At 51.8% G+C, this 19,512-nt stretch overlaps 2 long non-coding RNA genes across 5 annotated transcripts in view; one reads left to right on the forward strand and one right to left on the reverse strand.

Moving 5' to 3' along the window:
• Positions 1–781: 781 nt before the first annotated feature.
• Positions 782–19,512, forward strand: part of LOC128983406 (uncharacterized) — a 61,684-nt gene continuing 42,953 nt past the window's right edge. The window contains exons 1-3 of one of the 4 annotated variants that reach the window (XR_008489843.1): positions 782–842; positions 2,610–2,765; positions 5,373–5,488. This is a non-coding gene — a long non-coding RNA (uncharacterized LOC128983406). Of the gene's footprint in view, positions 843–1,386; positions 1,474–1,852; positions 2,209–2,343; positions 2,766–5,372; positions 5,489–19,512 lie in introns of those variants that run through there. The other 3 variants (XR_008489842.1, XR_008489841.1, XR_008489840.1) reach the window with 3 other exon arrangements.
• LOC128983408 (uncharacterized) overlaps positions 4,761–19,512 on the reverse strand; it is an 87,084-nt gene continuing 72,332 nt past the window's right edge. Inside the window, exon 4 of the long non-coding RNA XR_008489844.1 lies at positions 4,761–5,003. This is a non-coding gene — a long non-coding RNA (uncharacterized LOC128983408). The remainder of the gene's footprint in view (positions 5,004–19,512) is intronic.

The raw sequence follows: 19,512 nt of genomic DNA on the forward strand, positions 1-19,512 counted from the left end.
CTAGGGCCAGTAGAGCAGGGTAGGGTGCAAATAGGGCCAGTAGCGTAGGTTAGGGTACAGCTAGGGCCAGGAAGGAAGGGTAGGGTACAGCTAGGGCCAGTAGAGCAGGGTAGGGTGCAAATAGGGCCGGTAGCGTAGGTTAGGGTACAGCTAGGGCCAGGAAGGAAGGGTAGGGTACAGCTAGGGCCAGTAGAGCAGGTTAGGGCACAGCTGGGGCTACGTAGGGCAGGGTGGTGGAGTACAGCTAAGGCTGGTAGAGCAGGGTAGGGTGCAACTGCGGCTGGTATGGGGTATAGCTAGGGCCAGTAGGGCAGGGTAGGGTACAGCTGAGGCTAGTAAGGCAAGGTAGGGTGCAGCTGGAAGCGAGCAGGAAAGGGTTGGGTGCAGCCGGGGGCAAGCAGAACAGGGTAGGACCGGTATGGCAGGGTAGGCCAGTATAGCAGGCTAGGGTACAGCTGGGGGAGGGCAGGGCAGCATAGGGTAGGGTACAGCTAGGGCCAGTATAGCAGGCTAGGGTACAGCTGGGGGCGAGCATGGCAGCGTAAGGTACAGCTGGGGGCGAGCAGGGCAGGGTAGGGTACAGACAGGGCCAGGAGGGCAGTGTAGGGTACATCAAGGGCCAGTAGGGTAGTGTAGGGTACAGCTGGGGGCGAGCAGGGCAGGGCAGGGTAGGGTTACAGCTACCTGGATTTGACAAAATCCAAAATTTAGTCAATCATCTTTATTTTTTTCATGTTCTTTTATGTTTCATTCACAGGCAAATGAAAATCGAATAGACCTACTTCAGAAAACAATGGCCCAGCTTTTGAGCTTCTTGGTGGAGGCAAGCCAAAATACTCCAGGTATTACAAACTCTACATTACGGTATCTTACTTTTATTTCAATGGGGTTTTTCATTCCCATCCTGATTGTGGGATGAGAACGGGATGAAATTTGTAAAAAAATTATTATTAAATGAATCAAATTATAAAACAAGTTTTCTAAAATATATATAAATACCTGATGATCATGCATAAAAAAAGTTGGATTAAAATTATAATCCATGATCCTGATCATCCAGTGCAACTGAGGTATATGCCTAACAAAATTGTTTGCAATTCTATTAACATTGAAAATAATATCTACAAATGGGATAAAAACCCAATATTCTCTTCCCAAAAAGCTCTAGGTTCAAACCCTACTTTGAATTTAAATTAATTCTGTCAAAAAAAAACAAACACAAATTGTCCAATTGTATTTTTCTGCTGGGAAAAATGCTTACTAATAAAAGTATTTACAAATCTAAGGCCATGCTAACCCCCAATTCCATTATTGGTGGATGATGACAAAATCCAAAATTTTGTCTATCATCTTTATTTAGTTCATGTTCTTTTATATTTCATTCACAGGCAAGTGAAAATCGAATAGACCTACTTCGGAAAACAATGGCCCAGCTTCTGTGCTTCTTGGTGGAGGCAAGCCAAAATACTCCAGGTATTCCAAACTCCACATTACGGTATCTTACTTTTATTTCAATGGGGTTTTTCATTCCCATCCTGATTGTGGGATGAGAACGGGATGAAATTTGTTTTCCAGTGAATCAAGGAAATCTTAAGATGGTTTTTAGCCCTATATAATTAATGAGGTTTATTGATGAATAACATTAACTCATCTTTTTATGTTGTAATCTATAATATTTGTAATAACAAATTGTATTTGTAAATAAGGTTATTTGTTTATATCGATGCTCACTCTGCTCAATTGGCAGACATGAGGCCGCATACCTAGTAATATACTAGCTGTGTGCCCGTTCTACGTACGGGTATCTTGTAGTCAGTTGATACCTTCTTATATCCAGAACTGCAGTGGTTTGCATGTTAAGTGTGAATTTTTCCAGATGTGCAGGCAAAACTATTTTAGGAATACACATCCTCAATACTAATGTTAAAAGGTCACAAAACAGGTGTTGTGTGCAATACCTATTAAACTCATAGCTCAATAATGCCATCAACTTCTACCCAAGCCGGACACCGTTTATTTAAGGTGGGCGCCTCCTGCCAGCTAAGCCACACATTATTGAGCTTAGTATGGATAGCCAAGTGTGGGATTTGAACCCACACATGTAGAAAGACCTCAAGGCTACAATCGACAGTGTAACCCCGACTGAGCTACCATGCCACCATTGGCCGATTTCAAGAAGTGCCACTATAAGCACAATAGCGCTTGCAGGTGAGATACAACAAACTAACACCCTGAGCTATACTCAAGCTTAGGTTTTAAAAGGTTGATTTACTGTTTGAGAGTCTTGCTATTTAGTGGTTGCCATGGTACATTATTTTTAAACTAACGATTGTAAGTTATATGTTTAAAATGAATTAAAGTGTGTTTGTAATAACTCTCGTTTAAATTAAGGCGTGTTGCCACCAAGAATAAATTAAGAAACCCATTATGATATGTGTACATGGAATTTCTACAAACATTTGTGTCATATTTGGATTTAGTTTAAAATAACATAATAAGATATTTTTATCAAAAACTCTAGAGAATTAAACTGAGAGCTAAGTAGGCCTGATATGACGACCAATTCAGCATGTATTGTGCAAATCCAGCTGTGATGTATGTATGTCCAGGCTCCGTACCTACCCTGGGTGCTGCTGAGATTCTCAGTTCTGCTGGACAATCTGTGGACCTCATGGGGATGATTGTCGGGTGATGCTATTACTTCTTAGGGATGTCTTGCCCCACCAGAACGGAGGATTTAGAATTCTCAAGACCCCTCAGATCTTGTGAGTAGCACTTCACATTTACTACCTACTTGATATAGGTTGATTAAAATTAAACGTGTGATATTAGACTGAGACGATTTTTGGGCTGAATGTGCTTTAAATTTACTCACTTATACAGTCTTCCAGTTAAAGGGGCTACAGGTAGGACAGTGTAGGGTAATGCGGTAACAGGCTAGGGTAGTACCGATAGGGTACTGGGGCTGGTAGGGCACTTTAAACTATTAGAGCTACTGGAGGGCAGTGTAGGGTACTGGGGCTAGAGGTTAGCTGGGGCCAGTAGGGCAGAATTGGGGTACAGCTGGTTGTACCAGAGCAGGGTAGGGTGCAGCTGGGGGCTGGGTAGAGTACAGCTGGGGCGAGCAGGACAGCGTAGGGTGCAGCTAGGGCGAACAGGGCAGTATAGAGTACAGCTGGGTGTAACAGGGCATCGTAGGGTACAGCTAGGGCGAAAAGGGCAGTATAGAGTACAGCTGGATGTAGCAGGGCATCGTAGGGTACAGCTAGGGCGAAAATTGCAAGGTATAGAGTACAGCTGGGTGTATCAGGGCATCGTAGGGTACAGCTAGGGCGAACAAGGCAGTATAGAGTACAGCTGGGCTAACAGGGCAGGGTTTACAGCTGGAGACTGACGGGCAGGGCATCGTAGATTACAGCTGGGGGCGAGCAGGGCTGGGCAGACAGAATGTGCTAGTGACTAAATTTATATTTCTAAAAATTCTATTTCCTACCTTATTTTTGTTGCTGGCCACGTTGATGGGTCATAACAGTTGATATATAGCTCACAATAAGTCCTTCCATTAGTTTGAATTAGTAAAAAAGATTGTGTATTTGACAGAAATTAGCAATTTTGATCAGCACAATCTGTCGGTGGCTCACATCAACTACGAAAATTTTGGTAAAAGAACTGGCTACAAATTTTAACATGGGGATGGAATGTCTAGTTGTATTAATAGTCAAAGGTACCCTGTAGTAACGATTGAAGCCCTGAAGGTAACGATTGTAGTAGGTTAGTTACATGAGTAATGGGTTAGATTTTACTGTCTTTGGAAATTTTGAAATTTTATAATTTATTTTATGTAATTTGATTTTTTGCCAGTCTTTATCAGTAATTTATCAGTAATTTCCATAAACCAGTATTTTTTAACCTCTGCAACCTAAACGTTAGCAGGCAGCGAATCCCGCCAAAATTAGCCTCACTTTCAAGCCAAGTCTGGTCAAACATACTACCTTACAGAATAAGCATACGGGAGGGACTCTGGCTAAAGGTGTGGTGACGTCATGTGGCTAATGTCTTCTCTTGAGGCATCACGATTACCCTAACGAGACGATGTGATTCCAGCGGCGTTCGTGGCATAGTTGATAGCGTTTCGGTCTGGTGTTCAGGAGGTCTCCAGAAAGAAACCAGCCGGGGACATTTACTTTTTGTCAAAGATTTTGCTTTGAATGTGACTACTTCTTAAACTGTACATCTTTTAATAGAATTTGATGCATTTATAATTTTATTTATGAACAGAAAGTTTTTTTTAAGTAAACCTTTTTTTGATTTTTATCTTATATCTTTTTTATATTATCAGCAAGTTTGGTTGGTTAGGTTAGGTTATGACAGTTTATAATTTTATAATACTAAATTTTAAAATTAATTTTACAATTAAAGATTATAAGCAAACATTCATTTGATTTTTTTGTTATATATCTTGTTATATTATCAGCAAGATTGGTTGGTTAGGTTAGGTTATGACAGTTTAATTTTATGATTAAAAAGTTGATTTTATAACTAAACATTATAAATTTTATTTAAATTTTTTCAACTTATCGGTTCTAGCGGCGGACGCTGACACTAATAGAAATGTTAGCCATAGTCCCTCCCGCGTGCCCCACCTACCTTACTGCCAAATTAAAACTAACTTTTCTGTATTTACCCTAAATTAACCTCATCCACGATTAGGTTTAGTCAGAACAACTGTTTATGTTAAAATCATATTTTATTGACACCAGTTTTATACAATTGATAATTCAGTGTGACCACACGGCTGCAAGACAATGGTAGAGGTATTTGGAGTGGACAAATCATGAAGTTCTCGGTTGGGTTGAATCCTGGATGTTGTTAAGTAGTCCAACCGCTCCGATGTTTGTCAAAGTTTCAGTGTCTCACGGAGTTCTGACCAGAGCAGACACTATCTCTCACTCCCTCTCCATATGTGTAGTTATATAACATTTCTCTGGTAACTGGAACAGCATCTAAGGACGCCAAGGAAAAAGAGGTGTCATCATCCATAGCTTGAAACAGGATATGTGCTAAAAAGAACCAAGTTTCTCAATGCATTATGGATCAACCCAACATGGTTCCAATGCATTGTGAGATTGGTTCATCATATACATACACAAAGTTGGAGAGAAAGCTGCATACAACTTTGCGATCTATTTTGCAGATATGTTAATGCAACCATAATATAACTTCCAAGTTCCTACTATTTCAACAGTTCTTTAGGATATAATCTTGAAAACTCCAAAATAACAGTAATAGATATTAGGTTATTTAACTAGTAGGCCTGATATGTTGAGCCATTCAGCATGTATTGTACAACTCTAGCTGTGATGTTTGTCCAGGCTGCTGGGATTCTCAGTTCTGCTGGACAACATCTGGATTGTACTAGTTACTACTTCTTAGAGGATGGCCTTCTCTACCAGAATGGAGGATTTACAATTCTTAAGACTCCTAAGATGTGAGTGGCCCCTTATAATTTATTTATTTATTTATTTATATTTATTTAAATAATAATCACAATCATTATGGTTTGGGGGGTACAGGGGCTATGGGGTAGGGCGTAGAGGTTACGAGGTAGGGTAGCATAGGGAGTAGAGGTTACGAGGTAGGGTAGCATAGGGTACCGAGGTTACGAGAAAGGGTAGCATAGGGTACCGAGGTTACAGGTTAGGGTAGCATAGAGTAACAAGGTTACAGGCTAGGGTAGCATAGAGTACCGAGGGTACGGGATAGGGTACAGAGGCTGTAAAGGCAGTTGGTGGTAGGGAGGGTAGCATAGGGTACCGACGTTACAGGCTAGGGTAGCATAGAGTATCGAGGGTACAGGTTAGGGTACCATAGGGTACAGAGGTTACGGGATAGGGTACAGAGGCTGTAAAGGCAGTTGGTGGTAGGGAGGGTAGCATAGGGTACAGAGGCTGAAAAGGCAGTTGGTAGGGCAGTGTAGAGTAGGTACAGGATACGGGTAGGGCAGTGAAGGTTTAGGGGCTTAAGGGAGAGGCAGTGTAGAGTGCAGGGTAGCAGAGGTAATTAAGGGACAGCAAGGGCTACTGATAGGGCAGTGTTGTGTGCATGACTAATGGTAGGGTGCAGGGCTACTGATAAGGAAGTGTTGTTTGCATGACTGGTGATAGGCAGTGTTGTGTGCAGAGTTGGTAATGGAGCTAATAAAGGGGTAGCGTAGTGTACAGGGGCTGGGCTAGAGCGGTGTTGGGTGCAGGGCTACTGGGGAGGGCAGTGTTGGGCGCAGGACTACTGGTAGGGTAATGTAGGGTAAAGAAGCTAATAAAAGGGTAGCGTAGTGTACGAGGGATACGAGGTAATGGAGTGTTGGGTGCAGGGCTACTGGTAGGGCAACAGAGCTAAGAAAGATGTAGTGTGGTGTAGTGTACGAAAACTAGGGTGTAGGGCTACTGGTAGGGCAGTGTTGGGTGCAGGGCTACTGGTTGGGCAGTGTTGGGGCAGGACTACTGGTAGGGTAATGTAGGGTAAAAAAACTAATAAAAGGGTAGGTAGTGTACGAGGGCTACGAGGTAATGCATATATAGCTGGGCCCAGTAGAGCAGGGTAGGGTATGTCTAGGACCGGTATGGAAGGGTAGGGTATACAGCTGGGCCCAGTAGAGCAGGGTAGGGTAAAGCTAAACCGGAATGGCAGGGTAGGGTATATAGCTGGTGCCAGTAGAGCAGGGTAGGGTACAGCTAGGACCGGTATGGCAGGGTAGGTTATTCTGCTGGGGCCAGTAGGGCTGGGTAGAATGCAGCTGGGGACAAAAGGGGCAGGGCAGGGAAGAGTAGGGTACAGCTGGGGCTATTAAGGCATGGTAGGGTATACATCTAGAACCAGTAGGGCAGGGACCAGTAGAGCAGGGTAGGATACAGCTAGGGCTTGTAGAGCAGGGTACAACTAGTACCGGTGTGGCAGGGTAGGGTATACAGCTGGGGCCAGTAGAGCAGGGTAGGGTATGGCTAGTGCTAGTAGATCAGGGTAGGGTACAGTTGGGGCCAGTAGGCCTGGGTAGAATGCAGCTGGGGGCAAGCAGGGCAGGGTAGGGTACAGCTAGGGCTAGTAGAGCAGGGTAGGGTACAGCTAGGGCCAATAAGGCAGGATAGGGTACAGCTAGTGCCAATAGAGCAGGGTAGGGTACAGCTTGGACTGGTATGGCAGGGTAGGTTATACAGCTAGGGCTAGTAGAGCAGGGTAGGGTACGGCTAGGGCTAGTAGAGCAAGGTAGGGTACAGCTAGGGCTAGTAGGGCAGGGTAGGGTACAGCTAGTGCCAGAAGAGCAGGGCAGGGTACAGCTGGGGCCAGTAGGGCTAGGTAGAATGCAGTTGGGGGCAAGCAGGGCAGGGTTGGGTACAGCTAGGGCTTGTAGAGCAGGGTACAACTAGTACCGGTGTGGCTGGGTAGGGTATACAGCTAGGGCTTGTAGAGCAGGGTACAACTAGTACCGGTGTGGCAGGGTAGGGTATACAGCTGGGGCCAGTAGAGCACGTTAGGGTATACAGCTGGGGCCAGTAGAGCACGTTAGGGTATATAGCTGGGGCCAGTAGAGCAGGTTAGGGTACAGCTAGGACCTGAATGGCAGGGTAGAGTATACAGCTGGGGCCAGTAGAGCAGGGTAGGGTACAGCTAGTGCCAGTAGAGCAGGGTAGGGTACAGCTAGTGCCAGTAGAGCAGGGTACGGTACAGCTAGTGCCAGTAGAGCAGGGTACGGTACAGCTTGGACCGGTATGGCAGGTTAGGTTTTACAGCTAGGGCTAGTAGGGCAGGGTAGGGTCCAGCTAGTGCCAAAAGAGCAGGGTAGGGTACAGCTGGGGCCAAAAGAGCAGGGTAGGGTACAGCTGGGGCCAGTAGGGCTAGGTAGAATGCAGCTGGGGGTAAGCAGGGCAGGGTAGGGTACAGCTAGGGCTAGTAGAGCATGGTAGGGTACAGCTAGGGCCGGAATGGCAGGGTAGGGTCCAGTAGAGCAGGGCAGGGTACGGCTAGGGCTAGTAGAGCAAGGTAGGGTACAGCTAGGGCTAGTAGGGCAGGGTAGGGTACAGCTAGTGCCAGAAGAGCAGAACAGGGGACAGCTGGGGCCAGTAGGGCTAAGTAGAATGCAGTTGGGGGCAAGCAGGGCAGGGTTGGGTACAGCTAGGACCTGAATGGCAGGGTAGAGTATACAGCTGGGGCCAGTAGAGCAGGGTAGGGTACAGCTATTGCCAGTAGAGCATGGTAGGGTACAGCTAGGGCTAGTAGGGCAGGGTAGGGTACAGCTAGTGCCAGAAGAGCAGAACAGGGTACAGCTGGGGCCAGTAGGGCTAGGTAGAATGCAGTTGGGGGCAAGCAGGGCAGGGTTGGGTACAGCTAGGACCTGAATGGCAGGGTAGAGTATACAGCTGGGGCCAGTAGAGCAGGGTAGGGTACAGCTAGTGCCAGTAGAGCAGGGTAGGGTACAGCTATGGCTATTAGAGCAGGGTAGGGTACGTCTAGGACCGGTATGGCAGGGTAGGGTATATAGCTGGTGCCAGTAGAGCAGGGTAGGGTACAGCTAGAACCAGAATGGCAGGGCAGGGTACTGCTAGGGCTAGTAGAGCAGGGTAGGATGCAGTTGGGGCCAGTAGAGCAGGGCAGGGTACTGCTAGGGCTAGTAGAGCAGGGTAGGATGCAGCTGGAGGCGAGCAGGGTATACAGCTAAAACCAGTAGGGCTGGGTAGGGTACAACTAGGATCGCCAGTAGTAGGGTAAGGCTAGGGCTAGAAAGGCAGGATAGGGTATACAGCTAGAACCAGTAGGGCAGGGTAGGGTACAGCTAGGGCTAGTAGAGCAAGGTAGGTTACAGCTAGGACCGGTATGGCAGGGTAGGGTATATAGCTGGGGCCAGTAGAGCAGGGTTGGTTACAGCTAGGACTGGAATGGCAGGTTCAGCTGGGGCCAGTAGAGCAGGGCAGGGTACTGCTAGGGCTAGTAGAGCAGGGTAGGATGCAACTGGGGGCTAGCAGGGCAGGGTAGGGTACAGCTAGGGCTAGAAAGGCAGGATAGGGTATACAGCTAGAACCAGTAGGGTAGGGTAGGGTACAGCTAGGGCTAGTAGAGCAGGATAGGATGCAGCTGGAGGCGAGCAGGGCAGGGTAGGGTACAGCTAGGGCTAGAAAGGCATGGTAGGGTATACAGCTAGAACCAGTAGGGCAGGTAGGGTATAGCTAGGCCTAGTAGAGCAGGGTAGGGTACAGCTAGGGCCAATAAGGCAGGAAAGGGTACAGCTGAGGCCAGTAGAGCAGGGTAGGGTATAGCTGGGGCCAGTAGAGCAGGATAGGGTATACAGCTAGAACCAGAAGGGCAGGGTAGGATGCAGCTGGGGTCCAAGAGGGCAGGGTAGGGTACAGCTAGGGCTAGAAAGGCATGGTAGGGTATACAGCTAGAACCAGTAGGGCAGGGTAGGGTACAGCTAGGACCGGTATGGTAGGGAAGGGTACAGCTAGGGCTAGAAAGCAGGGTAGGGTATACAGCTAAAACCAGTAGGGCTGGGTAGGGTACAGTTAGGGCTAGTAGAGCAGGATAGGATGCAGCTGGAGGCGAGCAGGGTAGGGTATAGGGTACAGCTAGGACTAGAAAGGCAGGATAGGGTACAGCTGAAGCCAGTAGAGCAGGGTAGGGTATAGCTGGGGCCAGTAGAGCAGGATAGGGTATACAGCTAGAACCAATAGGGCAGGGTAGGGTACAGCTAGGGCTAGTAGAGCAGGATAGGATGCAGCTGGAGGCGAGCAGGGTAGGGTATAGGGTACAGCTAGGGCTAGAAAGGCAGGATAGGGTACAGCTGAAGCCAGTAGAGCAGGGTAGGGTATAGCTGGGGCCAGTAGAGCAGGATAGGGTATACAGCTAGAACCAATAGGGCAGGGTAGGATGCAGCTGAGTCCAACAGGGCAGGGTAGGGTACAGCTAAGGCTAGAAAGGCAGGGTAGGGTATACAGCTAGAACCAGTAGGGCAGGGTAGGGTACAGCTAGGGCTAGTAGAGCAGGGTAGGGTACAGCTAGGACCGGAATGTCAGGGTAGGGGATACAGCTGGGGCCAGTAGAGCAGGGCAGGGTACAGCTAGGGCCAGTAGAGCAGGGCAGGGTACTGCTAGGGCTAGTAGAGCAGGGTAGGATGCAGCTGGGGGCGAGCAGGGCAGGGTAGGGTACAGCTAGGGCTAGAAAGGCAGGGTAGGGTATACAGCTGGGCCCAGTAGAGCAGGGCAGGGACGGCTAGGGCTAGTAGAGCAAGGTAGGGTACAGCTAGGGCTAGTAGGGCAGGGAAGGTACAGCTAGTGCCAGAAGAGCAGAACAGGGGACAGCTGGGGCCAGTAGGGCTAGGTAGAATGCAGCTGGGGGTAAGCAGGGCAGGGTAGGGTACAGCTAGGGCTAGTAGAGCATGGTAGGGTACAGCTAGGGCCGGAATGGCAGGGTAGGGTATACAGCTGGGCCCAGTAGAGCAGGGCAGGGACGGCTAGGGCTAGTAGAGCAAGGTAGGGTACAGCTAGGGCTAGTAGGGCAGGGAAGGTACAGCTAGTGCCAGAAGAGCAGAACAGGGGACAGCTGGGGCCAGTAGGGCTAGGTAGAATGCAGTTGGGGGCAAGCAGGGCAGGGTTGGGTACAGCTAGGACCTGAATGGCAGGGTAGAGTATACAGCTGGGGCCAGTAGAGCAGGGTAGGGTACAGCTATTGCCAGTAGAGCAGGGTAGGGTACAGCTAGGGCTAGTAGGGCAGGGTAGGGTACAGCTAGTGCCAGAAGAGCAGAACAGGGTACAGCTGGGGCCAGTAGGGCTAGGTAGAATGCAGTTGGGGGCAAGCAGGGCAGGGTTGGGTACAGCTAGGACCTGAATGGCAGGGTAGAGTATACAGCTGGGGCCAGTAGAGCAGGGTAGGGTACAGCTATTGCCAGTAGAGCAGGGTAGGGTACAGCTATGGCTATTAGAGCAGGGTAGGGTACGTCTAGGACCGGTATGGCAGGGTAGGGTATATAGCTGGTGCCAGTAGAGCAGGGTAGGGTACAGCTAGAACCAGAATGGCAGGGCAGGGTACTGCTAGGGCTAGTAGAGCAGGGTAGGATGCAGTTGGGGCCAGTAGAGCAGGGCAGGGTACTGCTAGGGCTAGTAGAGCAGGGTAGGATGCAGCTGGAGGCGAGCAGGGTATACAGCTAAAACCAGTAGGGCTGGGTAGGGTACAACTAGGATCGCCAGTAGTAGGGTACTGCTAGGGCTAGTAGAGCAGGGTAGGATGCAGTTGGGGCCAGTAGAGCAGAGCAGGGTACTGCTAGGGCTAGTAGAGCAGGGTAGGATGCAGCTGGAGGCGAGCAGGGTATACAGCTAGAACCAGTAGGGCAGGGTAGGGTACAGCTAGGGCTAGTAGAGCAGGGTAGGGTACAGCTAGGACCGGAATGGCAGGGTAGGGTATATAGCTGGGGCCAGTAGAGCAGGGTAGGGTACAGCTAGGACCGGTATGGCAGGGTAGGTTATTCTGCTGGGGCCAGTAGGGCTGGGTAGAATGCAGCTGGGGACAAAAGGGGCAGGGCAGGGAAGAGTAGGGTACAGCTGGGGCTATTAAGGCATGGTAGGGTATACATCTAGAACCAGTAGGGCAGGGACCAGTAGAGCAGGGTAGGATACAGCTAGGGCTTGTAGAGCAGGGTACAACTAGTACCGGTGTGGCAGGGTAGGGTATACAGCTGGGGCCAGTAGAGCACGTTAGGGTATACAGCTGGGGCCAGTAGAGCAGGGTAGGGTACAGCTAGTGCCAGTAGAGCAGGGTAGGGTACAGTTGGGGCCAGTAGGCCTGGGTAGAATGCAGCTGGGGGCAAGCAGGGCAGGGTAGGGTACAGCTAGGGCCAATAAGGCAGGATAGGGTACAGCTAGTGCCAATAGAGCAGGGTAGGGTACAGCTTGGACCGGTATGGCAGGGTAGGTTATACAGCTAGGGCTAGTAGAACAGGCTAGGGTACGGCTAGGGCTAGTAGAGCAGGGTAGGGTACAAATAGGGCTAGTAGGGCAGGGTAGGGTACAGCTAGTGCCAAAAGAGCAGGGCAGGGTACAGCTGGGGCCAGTAGGGCTGGGTAGAATGCAGCTGGGGGCAAGCAGGGCAGGGTAGTATAGCAGGGTAGGGTACAGCTAGGGCCAGTAGGGCAGAGCAGGGTACAGCTGGGGCCAGTAAGGCAGGGTAGGATGCAGCTGGGGCGAGCAGGGCAGGGTAGGATACAGCTAGGGCTTGTAGAGCAGGGTACAACTAGTACCGGTGTGGCTGGGTAGGGTATACAGCTGGGGCCAGTAGAGCACGTTAGGGTATACAGCTGGGGCCAGTAGAGCAGGGTAGGGTATGGCTAGTGCTAGTAGATCAGGGTAGGGTACAGTTGGGGCCAGTAGGCCTGGGTAGAATGCAGCTGGGGGCAAGCAGGGCAGGGTAGGGTACAGCTAGGGCTAGTAGAGCAGGGTAGGGTACAGCTAGGGCCAATAAGGCAGGATAGGGTACAGCTAGTGCCAATAGAGCAGGGTAGGGTACAGCTTGGACTGGTATGGCAGGGTAGGTTATACAGCTAGGGCTAGTAGAGCAGGGTAGGGTACGGCTAGGGCTAGTAGAGCAAGGTAGGGTACAGCTAGGGCTAGTAGGGCAGGGTAGGGTACAGCTAGTGCCAGAAGAGCAGGGCAGGGTACAGCTGGGGCCAGTAGGGCTAGGTAGAATGCAGTTGGGGGCAAGCAGGGCAGGGTTGGGTACAGCTAGGGCTTGTAGAGCAGGGTACAACTAGTACCGGTGTGGCTGGGTAGGGTATACAGCTAAGGCTTGTAGAGCAGGGTACAACTAGTACCGGTGTGGCAGGGTAGGGTATACAGCTGGGGCCAGTAGAGCACGTTAGGGTATACAGCTGGGGCCAGTAGAGCACGTTAGGGTATATAGCTGGGGCCAGTAGAGCAGGTTAGGGTACAGCTAGGACCTGAATGGCAGGGTAGAGTATACAGCTGGGGCCAGTAGAGCAGGGTAGGGTACAGCTAGTGCCAGTAGAGCAGGGTAGGGTACAGCTAGTGCCAGTAGAGCAGGGTACGGTACAGCTAGTGCCAGTAGAGCAGGGTACGGTACAGCTTGGACCGGTATGGCAGGTTAGGTTTTACAGCTAGGGCTAGTAGGGCAGGGTAGGGTACAGCTAGTGCCAAAAGAGCAGGGTAGGGTACAGCTGGGGCCAAAAGAGCAGGGTAGGGTACAGCTGGGGCCAGTAGGGCTAGGTAGAATGCAGCTGGGGGTAAGCAGGGCAGGGTAGGGTACAGCTAGGGCTAGTAGAGCATGGTAGGGTACAGCTAGGGCCGGAATGGCAGGGTAGGGTCCAGTAGAGCAGGGCAGGGTACGGCTAGGGCTAGTAGAGCAAGGTAGGGTACAGCTAGGGCTAGTAGGGCAGGGAAGGTACAGCTAGTGCCAGAAGAGCAGAACAGGGGACAGCTGGGGCCAGTAGGGCTAGGTAGAATGCAGTTGGGGGCAAGCAGGGCAGGGTTGGGTACAGCTAGGACCTGAATGGCAGGGTAGAGTATACAGCTGGGGCCAGTAAAGCAGGGTAGGGTACAGCTATTGCCAGTAGAGCAGGGTAGGGTACAGCTAGGGCTAGTAGGGCAGGGTAGGGTACAGCTAGTGCCAGAAGAGCAGAACAGGGTACAGCTGGGGCCAGTAGGGCTAGGTAGAATGCAGTTGGGGGCAAGCAGGGCAGGGTTGGGTACAGCTAGGACCTGAATGGCAGGGTAGAGTATACAGCTGGGGCCAGTAGAGCAGGGTAGGGTACAGCTAGTGCCAGTAGAGCAGGGTAGGGTACAGCTATGGCTATTAGAGCAGGGTAGGGTACGTCTAGGACCGGTATGGCAGGGTAGGGTATATAGCTGGTGCCAGTAGAGCAGGGTAGGGTACAGCTAGAACCAGAATGGCAGGGCAGGGTACTGCTAGGGCTAGTAGAGCAGGGTAGGATGCAGTTGGGGCCAGTAGAGCAGGGCAGGGTACTGCTAGGGCTAGTAGAGCAGGGTAGGATGCAGCTGGAGGCGAGCAGGGTATACAGCTAAAACCAGTAGGGCTGGGTAGGGTACAACTAGGATCGCCAGTAGTAGGGTAAGGCTAGGGCTAGAAAGGCAGGATAGGGTATACAGCTAGAACCAGTAGGGCAGGGTAGGGTACAGCTAGGGCTAGTAGAGCAGGGTAGGGTACAGCTAGGACCGGAATGGCAGGGTAGGGTATATAGCTGGGGCCAGTAGAGCAGGGTTGGTTACAGCTAGGACTGGAATGGCAGGTTCAGCTGGGGCCAGTAGAGCAGGGCAGGGTACTGCTAGGGCTAGTAGAGCAGGGTAGGATGCAACTGGGGGCTAGCAGGGCAGGGTAGGGTACAGCTAGGGCTAGAAAGGCAGGATAGGGTATACAGCTAGAACCAGTAGGGTAGGGTAGGGTACAGCTAGGGCTAGTAGAGCAGGATAGGATGCAGCTGGAGGCGAGCAGGGCAGGGTAGGGTACAGCTAGGGCTAGAAAGGCATGGTAGGGTATACAGCTAGAACCAGTAGGGCAGGTAGGGTATAGCTAGGCCTAGTAGAGCAGGGTAGGGTACAGCTAGGGCCAATAAGGCAGGAAAGGGTACAGCTGAGGCCAGTAGAGCAGGGTAGGGTATAGCTGGGGCCAGTAGAGCAGGATAGGGTATACAGCTAGAACCAGAAGGGCAGGGTAGGATGCAGCTGGGGTCCAAGAGGGCAGGGTAGGGTACAGCTAGGGCTAGAAAGGCATGGTAGGGTATACAGCTAGAACCAGTAGGGCAGGGTAGGGTACAGCTAGGACCGGTATGGTAGGGAAGGGTACAGCTAGGGCTAGAAAGCAGGGTAGGGTATACAGCTAAAACCAGTAGGGCTGGGTAGGGTACAGTTAGGGCTAGTAGAGCAGGATAGGATGCAGCTGGAGGCGAGCAGGGTAGGGTATAGGGTACAGCTAGGACTAGAAAGGCAGGATAGGGTACAGCTGAAGCCAGTAGAGCAGGGTAGGGTATAGCTGGGGCCAGTAGAGCAGGATAGGGTATACAGCTAGAACCAATAGGGCAGGGTAGGGTACAGCTAGGGCTAGTAGAGCAGGATAGGATGCAGCTGGAGGCGAGCAGGGTAGGGTATAGGGTACAGCTAGGGCTAGAAAGGCAGGATAGGGTACAGCTGAAGCCAGTAGAGCAGGGTAGGGTATAGCTGGGGCCAGTAGAGCAGGATAGGGTATACAGCTAGAACCAATAGGGCAGGGTAGGATGCAGCTGAGTCCAACAGGGCAGGGTAGGGTACAGCTAAGGCTAGAAAGGCAGGGTAGGGTATACAGCTAGAACCAGTAGGGCAGGGTAGGGTACAGCTAGGGCTAGTAGAGCAGGGTAGGGTACAGCTAGGGCTAGTAGAGCAGGGTAGGGTACAGCTAGGACCGGAATGTCAGGGTAGGGGATACAGCTGGGGCCAGTAGAGCAGGGCAGGGTACAGCTAGGGCTAGTAGAGCAGGGCAGGGTACTGCTAGGGCTAGTAGAGCAGGGTAGGATGCAGCTGGGGGCGAGCAGGGCAGGGTAGGGTACAGCTAGGGCTAGAAAGGCAGGATAGGGTATACAGCTAGAACCAGTAGGGCAGGGTAGACAGCTAGGGCTAGTAGAGCAGGGTAGGATGCAGCTGGGGGCGAGCAGGGCAGGGTAGGGTACAGCTAGAACCAGTAGGGTAGGGTAGGGTACAGCTAGGGCTAGTAGAGCAGGATAGGATGCAGCTGGAGGCCAACAGGGCAGGGTAGGGTACAGCTAGGGCCAGAAAGGCATGGTAGGGTATATAGCTAGAACCAGTAGGGCAGGTAGGGTATAGCTATGGCTAGTAGAGCAGGGTTAGGTATACAGCTAGAACCAGTAGGGCAGGGTAGGGTACAGCTAGGACCGGTATGGTAGGGAAGGGTACAGCTAGGGCTAGAAAGGCAGGGTAGGGTATACAGCTAAAACCAGTAGGGCTGGGTAGGGTACAGCTAGGATCGGTATGGAAGGGTAGGGTATATAGCTGGGGCCAATAGAGCAGGGTAGGTTACAGCTAGGACTGGAATGGCAGGGTAGGGTATACAGCTGGGGCCAGTAGAGCAGGGCAGGGTACAGCTAGGGCTAGTAGAGCAGGGTAGGGTACAGCTAGGGCTAGAAAGGCAGGATAGGGTATACAGCTAGAACCAGTAGGGCTGGGTAGGGTACAGCTAGGATCGGTATGGCAGGGTAGGGTATATAGCTGGGGCCAATAGAGCAGGGTAGGGTACAGCTAGGACTGGAATGGCAGGGTAGGGTATATAGCTGGGGCCAATAGAGCAGAGTAGGGTACAGCTAGGACTGGAATGGCAGGGTAGGGTATATAGCTGGGGCCAGTAGAGCAGGGCAGGGTACTGCTAGGGCTAGAAAGGCAGGATAGGGTATACAGGTAGAACCAGTAGGGCAGGTAGGGTACAGCTAGGGCTAGTAGAGCAGGGTAGGGTACAGCTAGGGCTAGTAGAGCAGGGTAGGATGCAGCTGGGGGCGAGCAGGGCAGGGTACTGCTAGGGCTAGAAAGGCATGGTAGGGTATACAGCTAGAACCAGTAGGGCAGGGTAGGGTACAGCTAGGACCGGTATGGTAGGGAAGGGTACAGCTAGGGCTAGAAAGCAGGGTAGGGTATACAGCTAAAACCAGTAGGGCTGGGTAGGGTACAGTTAGGGCTAGTAGAGCAGGATAGGATGCAGCTGGAGGCGAGCAGGGTAGGGTATAGGGTACAGCTAGGACTAGAAAGGCAGGATAGGGTACAGCTGAAGCCAGTAGAGCAGGGTAGGGTATAGCTGGGGCCAGTAGAGCAGGATAGGGTATACAGCTAGAACCAATAGGGCAGGGTAGGGTACAGCTAGGGCTAGTAGAGCAGGATAGGATGCAGCTGGAGGCGAGCAGGGTAGGGTATAGGGTACAGCTAGGGCTAGAAAGGCAGGATAGGGTACAGCTGAAGCCAGTAGAGCAGGGTAGGGTATAGCTGGGGCCAGTAGAGCAGGATAGGGTATACAGCTAGAACCAATAGGGCAGGGTAGGATGCAGCTGAGTCCAACAGGGCAGGGTAGGGTACAGCTAAGGCTAGAAAGGCAGGGTAGGGTATACAGCTAGAACCAGTAGGGCAGGGTAGGGTACAGCTAGGGCTAGTAGAGCAGGGTAGGGTACAGCTAGGGCTAGTAGAGCAGGGTAGGGTACAGCTAGGACCGGAATGTCAGGGTAGGGGATACAGCTGGGGCCAGTAGAGCAGGGCAGGGTACAGCTAGGGCTAGTAGAGCAGGGCAGGGTACTGCTAGGGCTAGTAGAGCAGGGTAGGATGCAGCTGGGGGCGAGCAGGGCAGGGTAGGGTACAGCTAGGGCTAGAAAGGCAGGATAGGGTATACAGCTAGAACCAGTAGGGCAGGGTAGACAGCTAGGGCTAGTAGAGCAGGGTAGGATGCAGCTGGGGGCGAGCAGGGCAGGGTAGGGTACAGCTAGAACCAGTAGGGTAGGGTAGGGTACAGCTAGGGCTAGTAGAGCAGGATAGGATGCAGCTGGAGGCCAACAGGGCAGGGTAGGGTACAGCTAGGGCCAGAAAGGCATGGTAGGGTATATAGCTAGAACCAGTAGGGCAGGTAGGGTATAGCTAGGGCTAGTAGAGCAGGGTTAGGTATACAGCTAGAACCAGTAGGGCAGGGTAGGGTACAGCTAGGACCGGTATGGTAGGGAAGGGTACAGCTAGGGCTAGAAAGGCAGGGTAGGGTATACAGCTAAAACCAGTAGGGCTGGGTAGGGTACAGCTAGGATCGGTATGGAAGGGTAGGGTATATAGCTGGGGCCAATAGAGCAGGGTAGGTTACAGCTAGGACTGGAATGGCAGGGTAGGGTATACAGCTGGGGCCAGTAGAGCAGGGCAGGGTACAGCTAGGGCTAGTAGAGCAGGGTAGGGTACAGCTAGGGCTAGAAAGGCAGGATAGGGTATACAGCTAGAACCAGTAGGGCTGGGTAGGGTACAGCTAGGATCGGTATGGCAGGGTAGGGTATATAGCTGGGGCCAATAGAGCAGGGTAGGGTACAGCTAGGACTGGAATGGCAGGGTAGGGTATATAGCTGGGGCCAATAGAGCAGAGTAGGGTACAGCTAGGACTGGAATGGCAGGGTAGGGTATATAGCTGGGGCCAGTAGAGCAGGGCAGGGTACTGCTAGGGCTAGAAAGGCAGGATAGGGTATACAGGTAGAACCAGTAGGGCAGGTAGGGTACAGCTAGGGCTAGTAGAGCAGGGTAGGGTACAGCTAGGGCTAGTAGAGCAGGGTAGGATGCAGCTGGGGGCGAGCAGGGCAGGGTACTGCTAGGGCTAGTAGAGCAGGGTAGGGTACAGCTAGGGCTAGTAGAGCAGGGTAGGATGCAGCTGGGGGCGAGCAGGGCAGGGTACTGCTAGGGCTAGTAGAGCAGGGTAGGATGCAGCTGGAGGCGAGCAGGGCAGGGTAGGGTACAGCTAGGGCTAGAAAGGCAGGATAGGGTATACAGCTAGAACCAGTAGGGCAGGGTAGGGTACAGCTAGGGCTAGTATAGTAGGGTAGGGTACAGCTAGGAACAGAATGGCAGGGTAGGGTATATAGCTGGGGCCAGTAGAGCAGGGTTGGTTACAGCTAGGACTGGAATGGCAGGGTAGGGTATACAGCTGGGGCCAATAGAGCAGAGTAGGGTACAGCTAGGACTGGAATGGCAGGGTAGGGTATACAGCTGGGGCCAGTAGAGCAGGGTAGGGTACAGCTGGGGCCAGTAGAGCAGGATAGGATATATGGCTAGAACCAGAAGGGCAGGGTAGGATGCAGCTGGGGGCCAACAGGGCAGGGCAGGGTACTGCTAGGGCTAGTAGAGCAGGGTAGGGTACAGCTAGGGCTAGAAAGGCAGGATAGGGTACAGCTAGAACCAGTAGGGCAGGTAGGGTACAGCTAGGGCTAGTAGAGCAGGGTAGGGTACAGCTAGGGCTAGAAAGGCAGGATAGGGTATACAGCTAGAACCAGTAGGGCAGGGTACTGCTAGGGCTAGTAGAGCAGTGTAGGATGCAGCTGGGGGCGAGCAGGGCAGGGTAGGTACAGCTAGGGCTAGGGTATACAGGTAGAACCAGTAGGGCAGGTAGGGTACAGCTAGAACCAGTAGGGCAGGTAGGGTACTGCTAGAACCAGTAGGGCAGGTAGGGTACAGCTAGGGCTAGTAGAGCAGGGTAGGGTACAGCTAGGGCTAGTAGAGCAGGGTAGGATGCAGCTGGGGGCGAGGAGGGCAGGGTACTGCTAGGGCTAGTAGAGCAGGGTAGGATGCAGCTGGAGGCGAGCAGGGCAGGGTAGGGTACAGCTAGGGCTAGAAAGGCAGGATAGGGTATACAGCTAGAACCAGTAGGGCAGGGTAGGGTACAGCTAGGGCTAGTATAGCAGGGTAGGGTACAGCTAGGACCGGAATGGCAGGGTAGGGTATATAGCTGGGGCCAGTA

The sequence above is a fragment of the Macrosteles quadrilineatus genome, unplaced genomic scaffold (genome assembly GCF_028750875.1).
Source record: "Macrosteles quadrilineatus isolate MER2022 unplaced genomic scaffold, UCM_ALF_1.0 Scaffold_1__1_contigs__length_201487025, whole genome shotgun sequence".
Lineage (NCBI taxonomy): Eukaryota > Metazoa > Arthropoda > Insecta > Hemiptera > Cicadellidae > Macrosteles > Macrosteles quadrilineatus.